The following is a 21,245-nucleotide window of genomic DNA, read 5'->3' as shown; positions in this document are numbered from 1 at the left end:
GCAGCTGCATTGCATTTTACAGGTACAGTGCAAACTCCTGTACCACAGCATTGCTTATTTTTTTTTTACCTGCGCAAATTAAGTGTCCTAAAACAAGCGATGCCAAGGACCTAACGACTAAGACTGTCCAAGAGCCTACAGATTGCGTCCATTTAATTCTGTAGGGGTAAAATATTTCATTAATAAGCCTTATCATTCTCAGCATTTAATATTGACAAATACGTTGTGGTGAACGAGATAAACACTGTTTTTGCGAGTCAGCGCACTGAGCCCCAGACAATATACAAAACGCCGTAAGTCAGCTTTCCTGCATAACAAAAACACCTTCACGATGGCGACGCGAACTGTCCGAGGGAGAAGAGTCAGGTGCAGCGCGAACGACTTTTATTCTAATGTGTTATGGTGTGCACGCCCAGGCGAGCACCTTGGCGCAGCTGCTTTTCAAATTTCCTTCAGGAATGCAGCCCGGGGAGGGTGCATTGTACCTGCAGTAATGGCTTGGGTGAGTGGCCCCTAATCTCTTTATTGTGAAAGCAACACAGGGCAGAAGCCTGTAGGAAAGAGGTTACAATAGATGTCCCCAGCGCTGCACCCTATTTGTGCCTCCAAAACCTGTTTCGCCGCGATGGTGAAGGAATTTTCGCTGCGCAGAGAAGCTTACCTCCAGTGTTTTGAAACGAGTGGGCTCAAATATGGCGGACGCTGTAGCAGACGACGCGGTTGTCCCCACCCTGCACGGAGCGGCGGAGAGGGCGCGCACATCGAGGCACCCTATGCGCACGCGAAGCCGGGGCTTGAATGCGGTCCACATGGAGGTAAAAAAACTAGGAGGGAGTGCGCTCAGCCTCTGCAAGCCATCCTCCTCTGACGCCGCTGCCGAGGGCCCTTTTGCGCACTGACTCATGGGAAATAGGCCCTCCTCCACAGTTACCAGACTGCCAGCCAGCGGTGCTTTTTAGTGAACGTCCGTGCTCCGAAGTAGCGCAGCGCAGCGCTTTGGCGGAATGCGTACCGAGCTCGAGGTTGTCTGAAGGCTCCGCGTCTCTGTTGATTACACTCTTGAGTTTTTGGGTGCACTGTAGAAAACTGCGGGTAAACTTTTCATCAAAGGGTGCGGCCGCGACCTCGTCACTGTTCAACTGTGGTTCATAAAGAGAATGGAGAGGAATTCCTTTCGTCGTTATACACACATACGGAGCGTTTATTTCAGCGCATGCTATGAGCGGAGAACTCGAGAGTAGGCGAAGAAACGAGCCTCTAAAAAAGGGTGCAGCGGCTTCCAGAGCGCTCACGGCGGACGGACGTGTTGAACGAGCGCTCCAGCGCGCTGCGCAAGATTCTATTTCTCGGGCAGGCGGACTTCGGCCCGCCCATGGGCCCTCCGTTCTCCGCTATTCTCAAGGCACAAGTCGTGCCGAATACGCGCGCGCACATAGGCGGTTCCGACGTGAAATTCAGCAATGAAGTATTTCTCTCTCTCTCTCGCTGTCGAGAGAGAGTGCCGGCGGCTTTACGTCTGCCCCTGCGCGGGGTCTCCCGGCCACTGCGCACAATCACTTACAAAAAGAAGTAAACTGTATGTATACATAGCCGCGCGCTCGTAGCGTCCTCTCTCGGACTAATCGCGCGCGCGGCATACTGCACTAGCAGCCGGGGTGGGGCGCCCGGCCGCGTATACCGTCGGAGGTAGCACCCACGGAGCGTTCGTGTCACGCGTGCACTACCTGGCGAAGAGCGAGCGGGAAGTCAAGCCCGCCTGTTCGATGAACGCACAGAGGCTCACCACTGTTTTGTCACGGGTATAGAGGCTAGAATATCACGGGTGCGCGCAGTGCCGCGCGGCCACAGGAGCGCTTCGAGACTGTCCGGGATGATTCCCAGCGCCCTGCAGGCCGCGAGAATCTCGCGACGCGGCACTGCAGAAGCGGCACAGCGAAGGAGCATGTGCTCCAAGTGTCTCCACTGCGCCGCAGTCAGCGCACGCGCCGCTCGGGGATGGTGGCCGCTGCGGCGAGCGAGCAGTTTTCGCTCACCACGGAGCCGTCAGTGAACGCAAGCAGATGGTCGCGTAGTTGCTCGTACAGCGAGAGAGCGAAACCGAAACCGAAATCCAGCTAAGAGCTACCACTGCCTTGTCACGTGAGGGCCTATTTCCCATGATGCTTTCCATTATATTTTTTATGACTAGGCTTCAAGATTGTGACGTCATGGTCCCTCCTAGTTTTTCTTCCTCCATGGCGGTCCAGAACCAAGTGCTAGCGACATCAAATTAGGGGTGGAACTAAAGCGCCAAAATGAAATGAGGGGACAAACACGACTAGAAGAGGAAAATAATTAGGGCATATTTTGTGTTTCAAAAGCATTCAAAAACAATTGCAGTGATTCCTTTTTAAAATTTTTTAGTTGTGTGCATTTTGCTAGAAAGTATAGCGCTTGCTTTGTAAAAATTTTATGACAGCGTTCGCTCAGAGCAGCGGCAATGGCAGCGGGACGATGCCAAGGTTGACGATGCTCTGATGTAATACCCTGGTCATATCTTTTGACCATTCTGCTTGCTTTTGTTTGAAACTCGATTCTGCTAGCCCTACTTTTTCCTCGTTGCTTGTTGCTCGAGTTCTTGGTGTGCATCGTTCGTGTACAGTTTCCGCTTTTCCCTTTTGCCAGCGCTTCTGTGTAGTTTCGTTCGGTTGGGTGCGGTTCTGTCGCTTTTGCCCCAAAAGGGCATCGTCTGTGGCCATGGGGCCCCCGTACGCAGAAAAGAGGTGTGCGGTTGCACGATGTGCGAGCGATGACCTGTCTGGCGGCGTCACATTTCATCGCTTCAGCGCTACACCTGCGACATTCAGTGCGACACTTGAGGCGAGGACGAAGGAAAAAGGCACAACGAGAACTGACTTCCTAAAAATAGCGTTGGTGGTCGGCACTCGTCGTGTCTTCTTTCTTCGTTCTCGTGTCGGGTGTCGCGCTGAAGCGTCGCGGCGTTCAGCAGTTTATTTTTCCCGCCAAGCAGCACGTGACGCTGACGTCACGAATATGACGTCACTAAAAAACGTGACTTTGACGTCGCGTTTTTGTTTTAATTATGACGTCACTTTTTAGTTGTCCACGCATTTCGAAGAGGGCGCTGGCTGCGCACCACAAGTCGCAGCCAGTATGCAGCCTACGCTACCATAGTACATCTACCTTGGGGAGCGTCCGGAGACAGCCTTGAAGCCTAGTCTTAGCAAGTAAAAATATAGTAAAAAAGAGAAAATCGCACCACCGTGATTACGCCACGGTGAAGTTTAGCCCCGCTGCGCACATGTGGACCAGCGCAGCAAACTGACTGTAGATCAAAACACTGACTGGGAGAGCGGGGGCACTTGGCTTGCGAAGGCTGGCCGCGTGTCGTCGCGCTCCTTTTTTTTTTTTTTTTCCTCCGTGCATCGGGCGCCCGAAAGTAGGGACCGTACCGGAAGTAAGCAGCCTCGAAAGCGGACCTCAGCACGGTTTTTCAGTTTTTGTTTCCCACTTGGCATGTATTTTTTCGCCGTTCCGTCTTTTTCCACCACAATGCCTGCCTGTCGCGCTGTCAAGTGCCTGTAACGGAGCCGGTTCGAGGGCAAACGCAGAACTGCTCTATTTTCGCAGATAAACAAGTATATGTAGCTGCTTGCCAGATGACGCAACAGAAAAAGAACCAGTCCCATTTGGCACGCGTCCATACAGCGCGTCATATCATTTCCCCCTTTCCCGAGCGTAGCGTTCGTCCGCTGCCACCCCTAATCGAATAAACAGTTGTTACGTTTTTATATTGGGATCCGTCCTTCAGCAGAAACGACATCCCACACCTTTGATGACGCCCACCTCCTCACCTGGGCAAAGTTGCGCACCCACAAGGGATCCTCGCACTAAGGCTGCGTAGAACTTGGAGAGGGCAGACATGCATACAAACGTGAACGAACATGGTAATTGATCAGCATTTCTGAGGGGGACTTGCCGCACGGTAACACGCGCTAGTTTTGTCTCCAGATCGCTCACCGCCGAGAGCTTAAAAAGTCAGTCTTTTGTGGTGCGAACAGCGCGCTCCGCAAGGCCATTGGACTGTGGATGGTACGGCGCGCTGCGTATGTGCGTAATGTTGTTGTGAGTCAAGGCCTGTTATCTGACACGACTGTTTACGGCAAGCCAAAACGAGCGGACAGTTCGCGAAGCCACGACTTCGGTGGTCGACAGGCAGTGCCTCGATCTACATGCGTCCGTCGATTGATCCGGCGTAATCGATGTGACCACATTGTTCGTGTTTCTGGCCAACTGATCGAGGGCTCAGTGGTTATGGTGCTCGGCTGCTGCGATCCTGGCAGCGGTGGTTGAATTTCGATGGTGGCGAAATTTATAGAGGCCCGTGTACTGTGCGTTGTCAGTACACGTTAAAGAACCCCAGGTGGTCGAAATTTCCGGGGCCCTTCACTACGGCGTCCCGCATAGCCTGTGCCGCTTTGGGACGTTAAACCTCAAACTAACCAAACCAACCAATCCAGGCCACCAGAACAGCGTCTGAGCCAATCTTTTCATAGCAGACGTGCCTTGATGGGACTAGTGCAGCACAAGGGGTCTCGAGCATAGCGGGGTAAGAGAATTTGATGACCCCAGCAAAGCGGACAGTGCCATGTTACTGACCTCTCCTCCTTTCCCCTCATGAAAAATGCAAAAATAAGGATGACACGGCAAAAGCCGTTTAGGCCATTCATTGACCACAAAGTTTCGAACACTCCAGAGGTCTTACATGCGTTCGTCAACACCCGTAAGGTACTAGCCGCTGGTAAGGCTCCCGAGTGACAGGCATCCCGAGTCGGCACGGGCAAGCGGCTGAGCGCGTCCGCATTAATTGGCATTTTGCTTCCCGGTTGAGCCGACGCCATTAGAGGCACCGGTCAATCTTCTCGTAGAAGTCCCACTAACGGCTGATGGTCCGTTACCAGCCCAAACTCCCGACCCAGCAGGTAGTCCCTAAACTTAGTCACTCCAAATACCAGTGCCAGAGCCTCCCTCTCGAGCTGTGAATAGTTTCGTTCGACGGAAGTTAACGTGCGTGAATGGAAAGCAATGGGCTTGTCTAGCTTTCCCATTTGGCGAGAGATCACGGCGCCTACACCCGACAGTTGCGCATATCGCATTCCAACCGAACTGGTTTGTCGGGGTCAAAAAATGTCAGCACTGGCGAGTTCAGAATAATTTTTAGCCTGGTGGTAAGCACTGAAGCGGCACTACCATCATCAGCAGTGCTGCGCCGCCTCGGCTCATGGCATGCGCGCTCGCGCTGGCTACGTGGGGCCACGTGCGGAGTAGAATAAACACAGTTGATGCCTGGTTCCCGGCCTGTTCGCTTTGTCCGCGTCGCGCTCCGTTTAATTTGTAGAGGACTAGTTTTGGTGAACCCGGACGGACGCCGCTGCCACGGTTGCAGCGCCCAGGTTCCGGCTCATACACCGGCTGCGGAGGACACCGCCAGCGACCACGTTCAGCTGCCGTCATTATGGCCTCGGAATCCTGCCGCATGGTTCGCGCAAGTGGAGGCTGTGCTCGATCTTCGGCGCATCACTTGTCGACTCTCTCCCCTGAGGTAATTGGAGGAGTTTGACGACGCTTTGAAGACGCCCGACCCATCCTCCCCGTATGATCACTTCAAAGCTACGGTCCTGGACCGGAAGAACATCTCGCAGTTGCTCAGCACCCTGGCGACCATCTCAGCTCCTCCATCGCATGCGACAGCTGCTCGGCGACCGCCCACAGGACGTCAACACACCGCTACTCCGCGAGCTGTTCCTTCAGCGCCTGCCTCAGAACCTCGTGGTCGTCCTGGCTGCAGCAGGTGACGTTAGCTTGGATAAGCTTGCGTAGTTGGCTGACCGTGTCTACTCTGTGGCTGCAATTCCTCCCGCCGCGTCGTCCACTCTCGTCGACCGGCAGTCAAGCCTCGAGGCTAAATTCGACCACCGTTGCTGCACTGCGAGCGTCGATTACCTCTCTGCGCCATCGTTCCAGTCATCGATCGAGACCAGCCCGTGACGGGTTCTGCTGGTACCACCGCAAGGTCAGTGCCGTTGCCCGCCAGTGCCGGCAGCCTTGCCTAGTCGGGAAACGCGTCGGTGACTGTGGCTCTACATTCAGCCGCCTGCTATACGTCACCGACAGGATTACGGGATTCCTCGTGGACACAGGTTAGCGTCGTGCAAGGAGCGCCTTTGTAGGCGGTCCTCCCAGATCGGACAGCGCTCAGTCACCCCGGGCTTACGCCGCACATTCCGATGGATTTTCATTATGTGCGGAGCGGACTTTCTCGCCACTGGCTGTCGACCTTCGATCTCGTCGACAGGTGGACCATTCATCTCTGAACCTCGCCCCGGTGGCCACCCCCATCCTCCAAGCTGCCGTCGTCCGTCTTTGGCCGATTTTCCTGCCATCACGCAGCCCAGCAACCTTGAGCTTCCCATCCGTCACGCACCACCACGGGCCGTTCTGCCGACCGCCTCGTCATTGCCATTCGACCATATGCTGCAATTGGGCATCATTCGGCCGTCGTACAGCAGTTGGCGCTGCATATGTTGCCGAAACGTGACCCCGGCGATTGGCGCCCCTGCGGCGACTATCGTGCCCTCAACGCCCACACTGTCCCGGATCGATATCCTCTCCCTCATATCCACGACTTTGCGGCCGACCTGCATGGCATGGCCATATTTTCCAAGATTGACCTGGTGAAGGCCTACCATCAGCTCCCGGTAGAGCCTGCAGACATCCCTAATACTGCCATTGTAACACTGGCCTCTTTGAGTACGTCCGTATGCCCTTTGATCTGCGAAACGCTGCTCAGACATTCCAACGCCTCATCATCGTGGTTACCTTCTTGACACTTGCACGGCAGGAAGGCCTGCCAGGACAGTTTCCATTGGCCGCTGAAAAACGGCGGGAGCTGAAGCAACTCCAAAACGAAGCCGGTTGTAGCAGAACAACCCCTTGTGAGTGTTGATAACGGCCAGTTTCTTCGCTTTCTCCTCCAACAGGAGTTGCTTCCTTGAGGTCTAGTGTGACAAACAAGGATCCCCCATGAAGCGGCGCAAAAATGTCCTCTACGTTTGGCAGTGGGTACTGCTCAGTTATGAAGGCAGCATTTATGGTAGTCTTGAAATCACCACAGATGCGGATGGAGCAGTCTTCAAAATTGAGCGTTCCAAGGGCACTCAAAGTTTGAGTCCTGGAATGTGGAGCTCGTGACCGAGGAAGTTATTTTCTTCAAAATTGCTGTAAGCAGAGGTATCGTTGCGATTGACAGGGCAGGGGTTGTGAAGAAAGACTTCACTGTTGCTGTCAGCTCAAAGGGAAAGCTTGTTCCTCCATGTGTATATACCGAGTGCCGTTCGAGAAACCAGCTGCAGCTCTCAAGCTTGAAAAAAGTCTCGGCCTTTCTAAACTATGTTGACAACCTAAATGTGAGCACGGGTTGCCATTGTAGTTTATTTCCATCCGTTGCAGCCGCAACGACTGCTTTCAAGAGCCCCAACGTGTGGAGGAGCACAAAGTGCTTTGGGCTCTCTCTGCAAAGCTTGTGCCCACAATGCAAAAGTACAAAGAAGATGGTTTGGTTTAGTTTGGTTTATGGCGTTTAACGTCCCAAAGCGACTAAGGCTATGAGAGACGCCGTAGTGGAGGGCTCTGGAAATTTCGACCACCTGGGGTTCTTTTACGTGCACTGACATCGCACAGTACACGGGCCTCTAGAATTTCTCCTCCAAAGAAATTCAACCGCTGCGGCCAGGATCGAACCCGCGTCTTTCGGGCCAGCAGCCGAGCACCATAACCGCTGAGCCACCGCTGCGGCAAAAGTACAAAGAAGAATCTCTGTGCATGAGAGAAGTGAAACCGAGAAAAGAAAGAAAGGAATGGACCAAACCTGAACAAAGGTTTCGTTCAAAAGCAAGAAACTTGCGGAAGAAAGTTATTACAGCCACAATTTTCCCACAAAATGCGAAGAAAGAAATTCGTACAGTCAAGATGCACCTTTCAAGCAGTGAAACTGACAAAGCCTTACAGGGTCTTCCTCATGCAAAACAGCTCGCTCTTCGTTCAGCACTGAAAACTTCCACACCAAAGTCAGCCAGAGGTAAGCGCAATGAATCCGAATGGTTGATGACTTGCCTCCTCCTAAAGATCTCGAGCACCTGCTGCTTATAGACTGATGTCGCAGGTGAACCTATTGCCACTGCCTATTACTTCACGGCTTAAACAGATTATCAAGGGAATGCCTTGTGAGTGTGGCTTTAATAAGGTTTCACTTGACAGCGTCGGTGCATTTATGCAACGAAAAGAAGGCGTCAGGTGCTGTCGAAGGTAAACCTATTGCCACTGCCTATTACTTCACGGCTTAAACAGATTATCAAGGGAATGCCTTGTGAGGGTGGCTTTAATAAGGTTTCACTTGCCAGCGTCGGTGCATTTATGCAACGAAAAGAAGGCGTCAGGTGCTGTCGAAGGTAAACCTATTGCCACTGCCTATTACTTCACGGCTTAAACAGATTATCAAGGGAATGCCTTCTGAGTGTGGCTTTAATAAGGTTTCACTTGACAGCGTCGGTGCATTTATGCAACGAAAAGAAGGAGTCAGGTGCTATGGAATGCTCATATTAGATGAAATAAAAGTGCGCCGAACTGTTGCATTCAACAAACAAACCTATAAGGTTTATGGGTTCGTTGATTATGGGGATGACCAGGAATCAACTGCAGTGGCAGGTCATGCACTTGTTCTTATGTTTGTACCCCTCTTTCATTCGTGGGTGCAACCAGTCGCGAGCTTTGCAACAAAGAATGCTGCTCCTGGGAGAGTACTGGCAAGGATAGTTTTAGAAGCCATCATACAGCTTCATAAACAAAAGGCCACAGTTGTAGCAGTCATCAGTGATGAAGCAAGCACAAACAAGGCCATGTGGTCAACGATCGGCACCACAGGCAACTTTCATGCACCCAAGCACAAAACTGAGCACCCATGCGATCCGCACTAGAGACTTCGTTTGTGATGTGCCTCACATCATTAAGTGTGGGACGAGCCATCTCCTTCGCCACAAGTATGGCATGGTGAGTATGCACTGTTTAGCTTGAACTAAGGTTTTCCTGCACACCTCCTACTCTTAAATTAATATTTTTACTTACAGATTGGCGAACACAAGGTCAATCATTATCGTGTACTGCAGGAAGTTCAGAGCAAGCAGCAGCTTCGCGTGGCACTGAAACTGACAAAGGAGCATGTGAACCCCCACAATTTGAGGAAAATGAATGTGCAGGTTGGTGTAGACGATGCAGCAATTCTTCCATGCATGTGCTTAACCTGTCGGAACTTGTTTCGCAATGCACAGCTTTTCAGCCTTTAGCACTGCAATCGGCCTAAAGCTGTACAAAAGACTTCAACAGCCCGGTCTGCAAAATTGTGATGGAACAGCTCAGTTCACATCATTGGAGAACAATATTTTTGATGCCCTAAATGTGAAGCTGCCACGGTTTGGGATCTGAAGCTCATCCAAAGAAATGGAGGTATGTAAAAATTAGCCTAATGATATGTAACTCTTTTGGATATACTAATAAATGTTACATGCTGGTTTGTTTTTAAGGTCATAAAAAAATTCCTCATGCTCGTAAATGCAACTGAAGAGAACAACATCAGGAAAGGAACTGTCATGTTTGCATCACAAGTGACCATGGAGTCTCTCCGAGTGACACTGGCCTAGACCTGATCATCGACCTGCTTTCCGAAGGAGCACAATAGGTTCTGACTGGAAAACTGAACCAGGATCCCTTGGAGGTAAAAAATGTGGAAACTTTATGCAAGGTTACATATCTGATATTAGAGAGGTGCAAATATTTGTAAATTTTCTGGCGAAACAGACTTCACATAATCTTTTCTCTGACTCTGAGATTTTTTGGAGTCACTAGAAGCTTTGGAGGGGATGAAGACCACCCAACCATTGTGAGCTTCTCGCCCGTATACAGACTTCTGAGCATGTACACACCTATAACGACTTGCATCACTGGCAATGTGGTGGCACAGCCAACACTTGCTGCTGTCCAAGAAACGATGAAGGCAGGAAAGAAACATCAACTCCAAGACGTGATCAGGTCAAAGCTGTCCAAACTCTGCAGTCCTTCAAAGGGTCTGCCGGCAAAGGGAAGCACTGTGCCAGACGCACAAGATTGTGTTGTGTACCACTTGTGTGGCTATCTTGTAAAGCATGAGAAGTGTGCATCAGGGGAATTCAGTCATCACATACACAGTGCCCAGAAGCTTTTCTAACTCTAGAAAGAAAACTCAAGGAAGGCTGCCCTAAATATCCCTCGTGGGAGCTATTCAGCATGCTTAGAAGCGTTGAAAGCAAGGTCTCCACTCTCCTGCAAGAAAACAGCCTCTGTGTAGACACCCTCTGGGACAGGCTGTGGTGTGCTAGGAGTTGGGTGCTGTACCCACAGGGACACTCTGACTTCTGCAGTACTATGTCTTGAGAATGCACTTTGCAGCAAAGGATGCTTGCAAACAGTTGACTGCTTGTGGCACAATTGCCTCGGTCAGAAAGAAGGTGAAGTTGATGCAGACTGGCTTCATGGGCAAATAAATGCATCCATAGTGCTTAAAAGCATGCACCAAATAAAGGTTTTGACTATGTTTGTATTGATCTGTGCTCCTTGTATTTCACTTGACCTCCGAGCTGCTCAGAACATTTTAATTCTAAGCCAGGAGGTCTACGCAGATACGGCATACTTCAAGTCAATGCAGCGGTAAAGTTAGACATAGTGAGGAGAGTTTACCGACTTGAAGCATCATGGAGCCTAATCGCATAAAACAGGAAAGGTGATTAAGGGTACATTTTTCACGTAGCAGTTGGTCGTTTTGTAAATCAATTTATGAGCTGGCTTGAACATAGAATGACCATGGGCACATCTGCTTGCACAGTGCAGCCATGTGTCGAAATTACCCGACTGAGGTATGGACTAGCCCTGTTGGAAGCGATAATGCAAAACCGTCTAACACGGGCCACACCGGAGCGAGACAATCTAGTAGCATTTACCTAGCCGTTCTGCAGATGCTTTAAGGCCTTTGCATTGATGCGAAAGCTGCTCGTTCCTCGGAGAAGTAGTAGCCAATCCCAGAAGGAGCTCTTCCCCAACTGACCTAATCTAAAAACGCTGGGGCCAGTGGACCAACATTTTAGCTGACGAGAAGAGAGGGAAAGGCGCGAAGAATTTGACTACAACTCAGCTTCCACAAAACGCACAAAAAAAAAAATTCTGGAGGATATTTGTGCTGCTGCGTCCTTTAGCATCCTAGGCACATCGCATCTTTGTTGGGACCCCCTTTCAAAGCCCATTTAATATTGTTCACTTCAAACAATCCTTCCAGGCGGGTCAGCAAAATATCCCACTTTTCTTGGTTTTCGTAGAAACTTGAGAAACCAATGTTCGCAGCCACAGCCATGACTAGTGACACACTTTTGCCGCAGGAGCTCCCAGTGCTGTGGGGCCGTCCCAGACTGTCCGGGACTACTTGGGGCTGTGAGGAAGGCAGCAGACGGCAGCTGCCCGGAAAGTGAAGCGGCACGCTGGCAGCCATATTGAGTTACACTCCGTGTGCACTCTCAGTACTTTTCGTGTACCAGGAGGACGATATCGTGCGTTCAAACTTCACATGAGCACCGTAGCTGCTCTCTGCGCCATGCTAAGAATTTTTGTTCTTGCATCTTCATTTTATTTTCTTGAAATCCACTACACACAGACGGGTGTTTGGAGCTGCGAGCACGTATTGTTCGCTCATGCCGTCAAGAGGTGCTTGTTTTGCGACATGCTGTCTGCACGCTTACCTGAAAGCATCGCAGGTGAACCACTCGTATACAGGAGCAGCTGGTGCTTGTTGTAAACATTTTTGCAAAGGCTTTCGTCTGCCTGCCCATCTGCAATGAGTTGGGCTACTTTGTGCGCACTTCGCCGCGAGCAGTAGCGGCGAGCATACCCCCAAATCTGAGTTCTGTAATGCACCTACGCTAAGCTGATGGTACGGTCTTCAAATCGACTCAGTATCATGATCGCGCGCATGGCGTTGCTTTGGCGTCGTGGTGGCCATGGCTTGCGTCGTCTGCTAGCAGATGACAGCGTCCTGGTACAGTAACCGAGGGGGAGCCCGGCTCTGGCCTTGAGTCCGCAAGCAGCCTCTGGTAAGTAGGTCATGTGACCATGACACTGTTTCCTGTCAGAGCGGAAGCCGAGACCTGCCAGCAAGTAGTCCGGGACTGGAAAATCGAATATGCTTACTGTTTAGCGGCGGCAGAGTGACGGAGCCGGTTCGAAGGTAAACGCAGGACTGCTCTATTTTCGCAGACAAATAAGTATATGTAGTTACCAGACGCTGAGGCAGCGTATGATCAAGCGTTAGCTGTTCTTTTTTTTTTTTGCTTTGCACGAACCATTTCATGCCAACGTATACAGCATAAGAAGACAAATCGTTTCACACCACTTCGAACTTCTTATGTCAAGTAGTTTGGTCGTAATGGACGTCTGAAGATACAAGAAATTGTTGTTTGGAGACCATATTCGTCAGTACGAATATCTATAATATGTTAAGCTTTGATTCGATTAGTATTTTATGCTCCATAACACGCTGAATCGTTTGATACCACTCCGAATATTCTATGCCAAATAGGTGGTTCACAATCTACGACCCAATAATACCACTCTGTGGTCCAATTCGGCTGTTTGTACACTTGGGCGTTTATAGGGAAACAAAGGTATAGTAGTATATGCACACTTGCATGCGGCACATGGGTGCTGCTTATGAGTATAGCTCATGCAGCTGGCTGAGTCACATGGTATGGTACAACCCTAGTGCCTGGTGACGCACCACCTAAGCTGGTGGATACCGCCCATGATTATGTATTATGGCGGACATGTTTATCACGTGATATGCAAATTTTATTTATGCAAACGCTAACCAAGGTGGTCGCCATTTTTAGACATGAGTTGCATACTCACACGACCTCGAGCAACGTGAGTAGTAGGGCTACCGCTCTAAAAAGAACCAATCCCATTTGACACGTGTACATACAGTGCGTCATATCAGAGACCTGCAAAGTTTTCGGGAAAGAAATAAGGGTCCATTGCATTGCAATGAGACGACCCTAGGAGACACACACGGTCTGCTCAGCTCTAAGTCGTCCCGCTGTGCTAGCTTCTCCTTATCATGATGCGTGCTCCCAGTTATACCATCAATGGGGGATAAGAAAGAATAGGCGTAAACCGTCACCAGGCAGCCAACTTTGCAGTGTTCTGCTGGTTCACATTAGCGCCTCCAAAAAGGCAAGGTACTGCTTTTTCAACAGAGTGCATCAAGTATACTGTTTCGTACTGTACCAAATTATGCCTGAATGGGTTTTATTCGTGATGTTTGGTGCAGTTGCAAGTTCTAACAGCAACTATCAAGCGCGCTACAGCATTCGTCTTTCCCATCAGTCATTTCTCTCCCACTGTGCAGCTGAAACATGGCTGTGCTATGGAGTTAGGTTAAAAGCACGTCTGGAAAGTGAATGCCACCCTAAAGCAATAGACATCACCCGACATCGATGAGAAGAGACATCAGCCCCCTGCAGCAGCTGTATAACGAGCGGCTCATCAAGTGTCATGATTTCCACGCGATCGCCTTTTCTTTGCTACGCGAAAATTTGGTTTTAAGATGGCCTAGCCTCATTGTCATTCCACTACTGCTCCTTCACGCTCAGAAGACAAGAACCAGACAATAATACTATAGTGTTTAGTGCACGTACCCCCTTGCCGAGGCAGGGTGAGACCTGCATGCCTGTTTTCTCTGAAATTACGGGGTTCTCCAAACAATGCTCACATTCCTCGTGTTGAGCTTGCTTGTTCCTTTCATATAACAGCAGACATTACACGAGAACAATGCAAAAACTGAGAACGAAAGGGCGAAAGACGCGACTTTTTGCATTGAAATACACAGCAGACAACCAACTTCCGGGACAAGCGGTCCAACTTCCAGTGGCTTCACTCGCGCTCGTCTCGGAAAGCAGGAATGCGGCATCCAGCCGCCTAGTGGAGATCAGTGGCACATTGCAATACATGAGCAGAAAAGCACATGGGCGTAAATGATCACCGAATTCGCTCATGGCTAGAGAGGGCTTTCTCTTCATGCCGCCAAATATATCTAGTCATGAAAAATTTTTTGCGTTTAACAGACATACTTTTTGAAGCAAATATTCTTTCAAAAAAATTGTTAGTGATTAAAATTGTTGTTAGCTACACTTCAGAAGCTTTCGTTTTCGCACTGTGAAAAAGAGAAATGTTTCATTGGTGCAGTCTGCTGTTGCGGGACGCACCCTATGTCCTTGCTATGAGAAACGTGCCAGAGTCCATCAGAAACTAGTTTGTCCACACTAAAGTGCTGGCTCTCTGTATGTCCTGGCGCTGCACATACAGATTTTGCCAAGACAAAAATTAGGAAGCATAAAGCCCTCCTACCACAACTAAGTGAAGGCCATGTTCATGCTGACAAGTGCAACATGCAGGTATTTGTGTGAATTCATGAAGTGAATGTCGTTTCTGCATGCAATGCGCAGCTACCACCAGTCTTTGAAATGAAGCAGACGCAATCCTCGCCGAGTACGATTAACGCAAGTTGCACTTGTCGAAGTACTCTGCGCTTTTAAAAGATTAAAACTTGAGTTCCTCATTTTGGCCCATGATTCCCACATAATGATAATTACAGAAACTTGGTTGCATGACGGCATCACTGACAGTGTTGTTGTCCCCGCGTCACATAAAATATTCCGAAGAGACCGACCTACCCGTGGTGGGGGCGTAGCCATCATAATAAAAAACTGTTTGAATGGCACTGTTCTTAACCAGATAGATGACAATGAGAGTTTATTTGTTAAGGTAAACTGCTGGGGTAGTTTGTTCACAGTCTGCGCATTGTACAGACCACCATCTGCCTCCCCCGATTTCTTGGTTGAGCTGTATGATCATATGTCTTTGTTCAAAGATGACCGCCTTATTCTCGCTGGTGATTTCAACCTTCCTTTACTTGATTGGGCTAACCCTGATTTTGTTTTTAATGATTCAACCAACCCTCTTTTGAATATTATGCTGATGTGTGATTTGGTGCAGACTGTCTCTCATTTCACTAGAGAAGTAGGTAACGCTTGTTCAATTCTTGATTTGGTATTTGTCAGCGCTAGTTTATCTGAATACAGTGTGCATGTTGACACGGGTATCTCTGATCACAAAAGCGTTCATTTGTCTTTGCTGCTTGATGCCCAGAAAAACCATAAGATAGCGAACAATAACACTGTAAAAAATTTTTCACATGCCGATGATCTTGCGATCCTAGACAAACTCTGGGATTTATGTGATAACCTGCCTAGCGACGTCACAGCAATATGGACTACACTTAAGGAGACTATTCACTTTTGCATTGAAAATTTTGTTCCCAACCAGCGTGTACGTACAAATAAGCCTAATCCATGGATTACTAGAGAAATCATTCATTTGCATCGCAAAATTAAACGCGCTAAACGAAGCGGTCATAAAACTACCTGTTTTCGCACGCTGAAAACTCAGCTAGCCTCTAAGCTTTCCGAAGAAAAAAAAAACTACTTTTCGCAGGCACTGCCCAACTTCTTAAGAGAGAGCCCTGAGAAGTTTTGGCGTTACCTACGTGATTCTAAAGATGAGATAAATCAGCTATCTATTGACGGCATGGTCTCGGAGATTCCTGTGGATATTGCAATCACTTCAATAGTTTCTTTCATTCTGTCTTTGCCTCGAGTGATCCAGATTTGGAACTTCAGGAATCCGGATCTGATATATCAGGTGACTTTATAAGCTATGAAGGCGTACTAAACATGCTGCTAAACTTGAAAACGAAATCGGCAGTGGGGCCTGATGATATCCCTAATGAGTTTCTGCGTCGTTATTCCGAACCATTAGCCCACATTTCTGTTGTCCCTGATGACTGGCGCTTAGCTCGCGTTGTTCCAATTTTTAAGAAAGGTGATCGTTTGAACGTTAACAATTACCGTCCCATATCGCTAACTTCAGGTACCTGCAAGCTTATGGAGCATGTTATATCTAAATATCTTATGTCATTTCTGGAAAAAAATAACATCCTGTCTCCCTTTCAACATGGTTTTCGAAAAGGTTTATCTACGGTTACTCAGCTCGTCACTACAGTTCATGAATTCGCTTCATCGATTGACAATGCTGGACAGGTTGACGTGATTTTTTTAGATTTCAGCAAGGCATTTGATCGCGTCATGCACAATAAGCTCATCTTTAAACTTCAACATCTTGGTCTTCCAACAGCATTTGTCGAATGGATTAAAACCTATCTTTCCAACAGAAAACAGTTCGTCGATGTTAAAAAATCTCATTCAGGTATTTTACCCGTTACCTCTGGTGTACCTCAAGGCAGCGTACTTGGGCCTCTTTTATTCCTTATTTATATCAATGATTTGGTTAACTCCGTAAATACGTCCGAAGTCGGTATTAGACTATTCGCAGATGACTGCATTCTGTTTAAGAAAATTAGCAGCACTACCGACCAAGAATGCCTGCAGTCAAATCTTAATAATGTCCTAGAGTGGTGCACCCTTTGGTCCATGAAAATAAACAGCGACAAATCGGTTCTTCTTCAGGTTACTAACAAGAAAGCGCCATACAATTTTAATTACGCAATAAACAATCTTCCACTGCTACAGGTGAGCGAATACAAATATCTTGGAGTCACCATTACAAATCGCCTTTCATGGTCCAGCCACATTAATAACATTTGCTTGTCTGCTTCAAGAAACCTTGGCCTTCTAAGACACAAATTAAAACACACTCCCTCTGAACTTAAACAACTTGCCTTCAACACACTAATTCGTCCGAAACTTGAGTATGCTTCTGTCGTATGGGATCCGCACTTAAAAAAGGATATAAAGAAACTTGAAATGATCCAAAGAAAAGCCGTCCGTTTCATTTTTAACGCTTACCATAGCTCTATCTCGCCATCCGTTCTGATGTCTACGAAGAACATATCCACTCTAGAAAGAAGGAGAGCACTTGCAAGGCTTAAATTTCTGTACTCATTTTACTCTAGTCAATTTAATATTAATGCTGCTCCCTATATATCCCCCCGTTCTACACGACAGACACGCAATAGCCACAACCATAACCTTACCCCGTACTTTGCACGCACAAATATGTCCAAAAACTCATTTTTTCCCCGAACAATCACAACATGGAACTCACTGCCAGCAAATGTCTTTTCGGCTCAGGATGCCGCTGCTTTTGAAAAGAGTATCGTATTGTATGTGTAAACTTAACATCATTGCCCTCTGTTTTGTCTTCTTTTTTGTTTGTTGCCGGAACGCTGGATTTGCGTAGTGTTTGGTATTATTTTTGCTTTTTGAATGTTGCCCCCCTGCTTGGTCTCTATGACTGCAGTATGTGTAAATAAATAAAATAAATAAGTGTCTTCAAGACTCCTACAGGAAATGTGCAGAGTGGTCACGGCAGCAGACTGCCGAGTTGTCAGTTAACAAAAACCTTGTTCCCTTCTTTCACACCTCAATGCACAGGGAGTACAGGTTCCCGCTGAGCAAAACCCAGCTAGCTGCGTATATGGCTCAGAATAAGGGGGCAAACGGACTTTAGGCCTAGCAGGCATCAGCTCAGTTCACTTCGGATGCTTTGCGTGCATAGCTGCACTACACAACAACAAAGCGCATAAACATCAGTAAAAACTACAAAGGTGAAAACAAAACCGAACAACCAAAAAAAATCCAGTAGAGCAGTCAACAAGATGTGGTGTACTCTGCATGCCTAGGGTGGTGGTGAAGAGCCGCCAGGTTTCCCTCTAGTGTACGGTAGGAAACTCTATGCACTGTCATTTGCCTTCTTGCACTTCAACATACCGAACCAGGGGGGAGGAAACGGCTTCATAAGCAGGATGTGGTGGCGCTGCTGTTGCCATCTGGGACGACTGGGTGTGAAAAGTAGGCTTAGGCCCCATACACTTACATGGAAGCAAGTGTTTTCACAGCGCACCTATGATGTCGTCCTTCACAAAAAAAGTTAATCCTAGAACAGATTATGAAAGTGTGAAGCATCATTTCAAAAATGATGCATTTTTAAAACACCACGTTAAGCACACAGGGGGGGGGGGGGGGGGGGGGGTGATTCCTGGCTGGGGGTACTGGAACGGCCCATTGAAATACTAGTCAGAACTATTTTTCACAAAGCACCCATAGAGGCAGAGGCGGCCGTTCGTTAGCAGTTGGCGAGTGCTCTGAAGAAGAGTGCAACAAAGTACGCTTCATCATTTCGAAGCTATCTTTGTAAAACGCCATGACAGATGTGTGTTGTGAAGTCACACATACCACCAAAAGCCAATCTATCCACTGAGTATTTCCCCGGATCGCGCAAGCTTCTTGTGCAGTCCGACATGCCGCCACGTGCACTACATTTGCTCAATAATACAGTCGTTCAGGTTAGGTATCAAGTGGGATATGAGCTGAGCAGAAGTTACTTCTATGTTACTTGTTAACACCATGAAATCAGTGAAACTCTCTACCTTAAATGAAGACACATCCCAATGCACATGTGACGTGCGTCAGACAGTTGTCAAGCATGACCGCTTCTTCACTATAATTGTCTTATAAGCCATAGAAAGTAAAGCACAAATGCCGTACAGCTGACAAGAACATGTACCGACAATAAAGCAGACTGAGCACCTTGCTAAAGATGTGAAGCACTAGTAAGTACAGTTTAGAAGAACTTCTATTTGGGCTAGATGGTTCATTGTCCTCGAGAAACGAAAAACAGTAGCGCCGAAAAACGCACACACAGCTGAAGAACGACGTAGGACAAGCACTCACTTCATCTGACTTTAATCTCTGAAAAGCGAGCATATATAACAGAAACCTAGGCACGCGCAGAAAGAAACCTCATGTGCAATCAACAGAGCCGTTCAAGATATGAAATCTCAGCTTTAAAAAGGTTCACAGATGTATCACTGACACAACTTTTTCCTCTTTTTCTTAAGTGGTACGCCTCCAAAAGCTCCCGTGCTTTACTATCACCCCTCCTGCCCAGAATCTTTATCCCATCAAGTCGTGGTTCACACTTTTTGCAGTGCTCACAATTTTCCCCCGCCGTATGCTCTGCCGCTCGGTGACACACCTTGCACTCTGTGCAGTGTTTGGGTAGATGGGCACCTCGTCATTGATGCACCTGTCTGTTTGGCCCACATAGGCCTTCCCGCAGGACAGCGGTATTTCACAGACCATGCCAGTGCAGCACTTCACAAAGTGCTTCCCATGTTTTTTACCACAGCCGTTCCTCTTCCCATCGCTCGCTACGCGTGCACAGATCTGTGCCAGCTTCCGTGGAGCCGAAAAGACGACAGGCACGCCATGTCTGTTTGCCACCTTTTTTACGTTGTGGGCAACCCTGTGCACATACGGAACAACTTCAGGTTTCGCGTCTCACTTCCTTCGCTCTGATGGCCGCTTAAACATGGCGCCCTTGAGTGGGAGGGCTTCAGCAACACCTGTGATTACCGAGCTTGGATCCCTTTCTTATGTCGATAAAAACTGTTAAAAGATATAAACGTCACTTTAAGGTAAAATTCCAGCATTCTCAAAAAATTCGCTACCGACATGCCTGAGGCGTTCTGGAACTCTATTGCCCCAGTACTTTCTATGGAATCTCTTACAGAGGTAAACAATCAATCATAAGGCACGTAGTAACACAGGTCCTCCACTTCTGTCGAACAAACATATCCAACGGAAGAATTTTCCTGAAGATACCTAACGACATCAGCTGAACTTTTTATAGCAAACGGATCATGATTATGAAGAGAATTAAGGTGCTTCTGAAGGTATTTGCACAGAATATGTTGCCATGTACCATTTTCACTTACTACTATTCTAAACAGCACCAACGGTTTAGAACAGTAGAACCGTTTAAAACAGTTTGGCGTACCTGTAGAAGCGCCTTAATTCGAATCTGCGCTCGTGAAGTCGTGTCAGCATGGTATGCAAGGGAGCTTTGATACGCAAGTGGATCGATTGGTAGGGGCCGGGTTCCCAAGCTCGGTAATCACAGGTGTTGCTGAAGCCCTCCCACTCAAGGGCGCCATGTTTAAGCGGCCATCAGAGCGAAGGAAGTGAGACGCGAAACCTGAAGTTGTTCCGTATGTGCACAGGGTTGCCCACAACGTAAAAAAGGTGGCAAACAGACATGGCGTGCCTGTCGTCTTTTCGGCTCCACGGAAGCTGGCACAGATCTGTGCACGCGTAGCGAGCGATGGGAAGAGGAACGGCTGTGGTAAAAAACATGGGAAGCACTTTGTGAAGTGCTGCACTGGCATGGTCTGTGAAATACCGCTGTCCTGCGGGAAGGCCTATGCGGGCCAAACAGACAGGTGCATCAATGACGAGGTGCCCATCTACCCAAACACTGCACAGAGTGCAAGGTGTGTCACCGAGCGGCAGAGCATACGGCGGGGGAAAATTGTGAGCACTGCAAAAAGTGTGAACCACGACTTGATGGGATAAAGATTCTGGGCAGGAGGGGTGATAGTAAAGCACGGGAGCTTTTGGAGGCGTACCACTTAAGAAAAAGAGGAAAAAGTTGTGTCAGTGATACATCTGTGAACCTTTTTAAAGCTGAGATTTCATATCTTGAACGGCTCTGTTGATTGCACATGAGGTTTCTTTCTGCGCGTGCCTAGGTTTCTGTTATATATGCTCGCTTTTCAGAGATTAAAGTCAGATGAAGTGAGTGCTTGTCCTACGTCGTTCTTCAGCTGTGTGTGCGTTTTTCGGCGCTACTGTTTTTCGTTTCTCGAGCACTAGTAAGTACAACTCCGCAGGGGCTTCTGCAACATGCAGATGTTCGTGAGTTGCGATACTACAGGTTCCTGAGCATCCGCAGGGACATCCCCGCAGAGAGATGATGCTGAGTCACCACGGACCCGAGCACCCGTGCTTAGCCATGCATGGCTCAGCCTTGTCTGGGGAAAAGGGGACCCTGGTGGTTGAGCCGATGCCGAGCGTTTCGACCTTTAAGGCCCCTCTGACAGTAAGCTGATCAGTCTAATTTTTCAAGTCCTTGACGTCCCCTTTCTCACGAATTAAGATAGTCCTTCCAAGCTCCTGGCTCGCTTGAGGTCACAAGGC

The 21,245-nt window shown here is 48.5% G+C and overlaps 1 protein-coding gene and 1 pseudogene across 7 annotated transcripts in view; one reads left to right on the top strand and one right to left on the bottom strand.

Moving 5' to 3' along the window:
• The window catches only part of sp3 (phosphatidylinositide phosphatase spermathreecae), a 151,893-nt gene that overhangs the window by 26,423 nt on the left and 104,225 nt on the right, over positions 1-21,245 (bottom strand). The window lies entirely within an intron of this gene.
• LOC149349217 (uncharacterized) lies at positions 9,834-10,646 on the top strand (annotated as a pseudogene).

This window comes from Amblyomma mixtum, chromosome 3, assembly GCF_055824585.1.
Source record: "Amblyomma mixtum isolate Tamu chromosome 3, ASM5582458v1, whole genome shotgun sequence".
NCBI classification, from domain to species: domain Eukaryota; kingdom Metazoa; phylum Arthropoda; class Arachnida; order Ixodida; family Ixodidae; genus Amblyomma; species Amblyomma mixtum.
Note: the sequence above shows the minus strand (reverse complement) of the source record. Positions and strands in the feature narration are given on the sequence as shown.